The sequence below is a fragment of the Lactuca saligna genome, chromosome 7 (genome assembly GCF_052625555.1).
Source record: "Lactuca saligna cultivar CGN05327 chromosome 7, ASM5262555v1, whole genome shotgun sequence".
Taxonomy (NCBI): domain Eukaryota; kingdom Viridiplantae; phylum Streptophyta; class Magnoliopsida; order Asterales; family Asteraceae; genus Lactuca; species Lactuca saligna.
In genome coordinates this window covers 50,154,569-50,160,674 of record NC_136423.1, presented here as the reverse complement: position 1 = coordinate 50,160,674, position 6,106 = coordinate 50,154,569, and positions in this window count along the sequence as shown.

The following is a 6,106-nucleotide window of genomic DNA, read 5'->3' as shown; positions in this document are numbered from 1 at the left end:
TAAGATAGATCAAGGTGAACAAAGTTTGGATCTACAAGCTCCAATGCAACCAACACTTCTCCAAGAAGTTCCTTCTTCTCCAAGGTGCACCATGCATACTCCAAAGCACTCAAAAACACATTCTTTTAGCATACAAGGCTCAACTAGGGTTAGGGTTTCATGGAAAGGGTGTTAGAGGGGTGGAGGCTAAGAATAAAGTGGGTTTGGGGGACTTAAGGAGCTTAAATAGGGCTCAAACCACAAAAATAGGTTTTGGGCACTGATTCCATACGCCAAGCGTACTTCTAGTACGCCCAGCGTACTCAGGGTGCCTCAGTATGTCCCGCATATGCTCCTCTGTACGCCCAACTGTTAGGCGTGTCAAACCCAAAAATTAAGGGATACAATAGACTCCAAATACACTGCTTTAATGCACTAAAAAGGACTACAAGACAAGCAGGGTCGAAATGCAGAGACATGGGACAAAAGTATATACCTCTTTATGCAAGGTACTTTGGTCACAAATGGGGGGGTTTTGTTTGTGAAAGTCAAATAATGAAAATAACAATCAACTTTGGAACATGCAAAATATGAAATAGATTTGTAAACAAGTTGTAAAAGTGCTTCCGGTTCTAGTTCTCAATGTAGTCATTTAACCTGATTGTGAGTTGATGTAATTTGTGATTACTATTCTAAGTTGGTACTGAAAGGTATTAACATGCTCTAATACCTCTCGCTTGCCAAATTTTCTAACCAAAACACGCTCTTTGGCTAGACCTAGCTTTACTAATTCAACCTAAACACGCTCTTAGATTGTATTGAAAAAATGCATTAAGTTTTGTACAAGCTTCCCAACAATGTTCATTTCTTCTCATACGCTCAAAAGTGTGAAAGCATGTGATAAATGTTCTACAATAAGAAAACCTATTGTTTGTTACCAATCATTAACTTTATAGAACGAGTAGGTGCACTAAAAGTTAATTAACTACACAAAAATTCAATTGATGAAAGTGGTCAATCAAAAACAAATCAAATTTAAGGATTCTAGTTTAAACAAGAACATAATCACTAGAATAGAATCAAAAATAAAACATCAAATCATATGCTTCAAGTCAAGCAATCAACATGTTTTGAACAAGAACTAGAAACTAGGGTTTCTTAGCCACACATGGCTAAGAAATCAAACAAGAATAAAGATGGAATTGGAATGTTTAATGCTTACAAAAATGAAATCAAAAATGTTTGCAATGATTAGGTCTTCTCAAAAGCTCCAAGAAATCTCCCAAAATTGCCCAAGATCACCCCTAGTTGCTCCATAAACCGTCTCCCTTCTAAATGGCGACATCTCCTGTTTTAATTAAAGTTCACGTGCATGCCATAAGGCCATGCGTTTTTGGCATGGTCATGCCTTTGCCCATGTGTTTTTGGCATGGCCATTTGTCTTGACCATGTGTTTTTGGCATGGCCCATGCTTTTTGCAAAAATCAAGTAAGTTTTCACCATTGGCTCCATCTTCAGTCTAGCTTCACCATGATTCATGTTGCTCTAAATATAAGATGAGAAAAGACAAACCCGACCCATGTCGGTGTGACATGAACCGTGCTTCAAATGTAGTCCTTTGCTATGATGATAATGCACAATGACTCGGGTTTCGTCTTCTTGTTCTCTTCCATTGCATGACTGGTTCATCTTCTCTTCATGCTCCATGCATCCAAGCTCCACGCTCCATAATGCCTTTAAAATAAATCAAAAATAGTGAAGATCCGACATTCGTAAAGAAATATGCAATATCCCTAATAATTAACTAAATGCAAGAATTATGAAGTAGAATGTTATGAAAGGACGAAAATAAACATGCCAAATAGGTCCATAAAATGCACATATCACCAACGTATTCAGCAAAACCCAAAACTGACCAAACTTCAAACGGACATAACTTATTCATTCTAACTTCTATTTTGACGATCGTTATATCCACGAAAAGGTAACGAGAAGCTCTACACTTCTATCAACTCATACATTCCTTAAAACTTCCCGAAATAAAATCCAATTTCCATAAAAGTCCGAACTGAGACTTTACCGATATACCCTTTATCTCCAAAACACAAACCGAACACCCGGATCATCTAAGTTACATTAACCACACCCAAATGGGTCTAAATCTCTTTTCCCCAAAGGCCCTAAGCCTGATGATACTTGGTCTGCAGGTCACCACTCCGCATTAGCTAATGATTCAGAACACGGCATTACATTCTGGTTGATGAGACATGCCCTGTTTGTCACAAGACATGCTTGGACTCCTTTGAGGAGCATGCAATTCGTTTTATAGAGCTCCCGAGTTTCAAGTACCACCACAATCTGGTTAGGGATGTTCTTTTCGACATATTTAGGTGCGCCGAGGTTTCTCCTAATAAAGAGGCTCCTGTGAACGTTCTTACTGGCCCGTTGGAAGGAAGATCAATGACCAGCTGATGTTTTAGTTTTTAGATAAGCCGGACGGAAGAATGCATGTGTAGATCTAACAGGGGTTTCCCATCTTGTAGGCTTGGGGAGTGAGGTTTTTCACTATGGGGCAAGCTGCTTTAAAAGTTGCATCATTCAAAGTGGCAAAGCATGAGAAAGCGTGCATAGAAAATCAACACACATTTACATCTTTTGTATTTGATACTTTTGGTTTCCTTGCGCCAGATGTTGTGGAGCTCCTCAGTAGAGTCTAACGGTCATGCATTGGAATGTTTTGACCAAAAGATCTATAGACGTTTTAAAAAAAAATAGTTTTTTATCCAAAAAAGAGGTTGCGGTACAACTTGTTGCTCGTTTACCCGCTAAATCCATGTAAAACTTAACTTCTTGATAAATTAGTAGTTGATGATAGTTTACTAATATGAACACATTGAGTTTTATTAAAATGAGGTGCAAAAATCAACTCTTGTTATTGTCTTTCCTACATTTAAAATCTGAAGACTCTAAAAAGATCTATTATTAGAATTAGTTTTTTTTCCAAGACTCTAAAATGATCTATTATTATAATTAGTTTTTTTTCCAATACAATATGAATCTACTTGGTTTTAGCCCATTGGTGTTCACGGGGTGGTTCGGCTCAGATACTAATAAAATTGTGAACTGTGACCATGAGGCGGTTACCTTACGTTCACTAACCAAATCCGAACCGTATTACTAAAAAACCCGAACCGAACCGAACCGTATGAAGGCGGGTAACCACGGTTCGGTTCACATGTACCTGCTACCTATAAAAAAATAAGCATCCGTCAAAACTACAAAGTCCATTTCATCCATTTTATTCCTAAAATCAAAAACTCATATAAATTAGAAAAAAAAAAAAAAAAAAAAAAAAAAAAATCTCATGAGTAGTGTTATTAAAAAGTAACTTGTAGGCATCAGGGTTATATTTGCAATTTACAATGTATTAATTTGAAACATGAAAATGGACATCAGATAAAATTAACTTTTTATATATATATATATATATATATATATATATATATATATATATATATATATATATATATATATATATATATATAAAGGTGATAGGTGTGTATACATTTTTTTATAAAAACAAATTTATATATATTTATATACTAAATAAATACATATTTTTATAACTAGATATTTCATATACAAAAAACTTTTTAAAAAAAGTTTTATATAGAAAATATAAGATTTTTATGTGAAAATACATTTTTTTGGTATAAATATGATTTTATAAAGAAAAAACATATTAGAAACAATTTTTTGAAAAAAAAAAGTTGCAAAAAAACTAAAATTAGGATGAATTCATAATAAAATTCTAAAATTTGGGCAAAAAAGTTAAAGTTTGGACCAAATTTGTAAAAAAAAAATTAAAATCCGGGCCAAAAGTGTAAATTTTGGACCAAATTTGTAATAAATTTTGAAATCTGGGCCAAAAATGTAATTTTTGAAAGTTGGATGACCTGTTGACCGGGTCAAAGGATTAAATTGAATACGATTACCGGTATTTGGGACTTAATTGAATAAAAAAAATATATAGGGACTAAATCAATTATGAGGCCAATATGTAGGGACTTTATTGTAGTTTTCCATATATATATATATATATATATATATATATATATATATATATATATATATATATATATATATATATATATATATATATATATATATATATATAGACACACACACACACAGGAACGTTCAATCGAGAACATTTCTTATCGCAAGAATATTTGAAAACAAATTTAGACCACACAATTTTTTTAATTAAAATTATAAAATAATATTCGTATAAATCAAAAAATAGTTACAAACAATTAAAAAACTCCACTAACTAACATCACTCGCCATCCAAGCAACACCACCCACCACCACCACCTACCACCCATCACTAACCACCACCACAACCACCACCCACTACCACCACCACCACAAATCACCACCAACCACCACCCGCCACCACCATCACCACCTAACCACCAACACCCGCCACCACTACCCACCTCCACAATCCATCACCACCACCCGCCACCACCACCCATCACTACCCACCCACCACAAGCACCACCCACCACCACCGCCCATCACCCGCCACTACCATCGCCACCTACCATCATCACCACCCATCATCACCACCCGTTGCCGTCACCCCCACCCCCACCTACAAAAACCACCACCTGTTACCACCAACCACCACCATACATCACCACACGCCACCACTACCTATCACCACCACCACCACCGCCACCACCCACCCATCAACAACACCACCACCTACCACCCACCAACCGTATAACCATCACCCACAAACCACCCATACCACCCTTCACCACCATTACCACCTACCTTCATTCATCAACCATCACCACCTAACAAGTTATCACCCCACGAACCACGACCACCATCACCTACCACTCATCACCACCACCCACCCCACCTCCACCACCACTATACAGCCCCATCACTACCCATCTCCATCACCACCACCACCACCCAATACTACAACCGCCACCACCATATGCAATTAAACTCATATAATCATATTAATAATATGTGATTATATGTATTTAGTCACATAAATTACATGTGATTAAATACATATAATCACATATGATTATATGTATCAGATCACATATGATATATATATATATATATATATATATATATATATATATATATATATATATATAGACAAGATTCGTTTTCATATTCTTCATTCAATAATTTTTCTCATGTATTTAATCATACCTAATTATATAATACTTAATCACATATGATTAATGTAGACAAAGATTTGTTATTGTGTTTGTGATTCATTGGTTTTTCTCGTGTATATAATCATATGTGATTATATGTATCGAATCATGTGATTATATGTATCGAATCATATATAATTTATATGTTATTAAATACATATAATCACATGTGATTAAATACACGTGAAAAACTAGTGAATCGAGAACGCAAAAATGAATATTGTCTACATAAATCATATGTGATTATATACATATAATTACACGTGATTATATGTATTTTATAACTTATTATTTACATGCGACATATTTATTTTCATTTTTTCGATTTAATAATTGGCATCATGTATTAAATGACATTTAATTATATGTATTTAATCATATATGATTTACATGGACAATATTTGTTTTCACGTGTTGATTCAATAGTTGTTCTTGTGTATTTAATCACATGTGAATATTTATTTAATCACATGATTCTTATGGAAAAGATTTATTCTTGCATCAATTCAATAATTGTTCCAATATATTTAATCACATGTAATTATATGTATTTAATCATATATGATTAATATAGACAAAGAACAACTATTAAATCGAGAACGTGAAAACAAATTTTATACACATAAATCATATCGGATTAAATACATATAATTACATGTGATTAAATACATGAGAAAAAAATATTCAATCGAGAACATAAAAATGATTTATGTCCATATAAATTTGACAAAGAACAACTACCCACCACCACCACCCTTACCAACCACCACCATCACCATTACCCAACACCTATCTCCACCACCATTACCTACAACTACTAACACCATATGTGTTTAATGGATAAAATCACATAAATCATATACGCCTATATA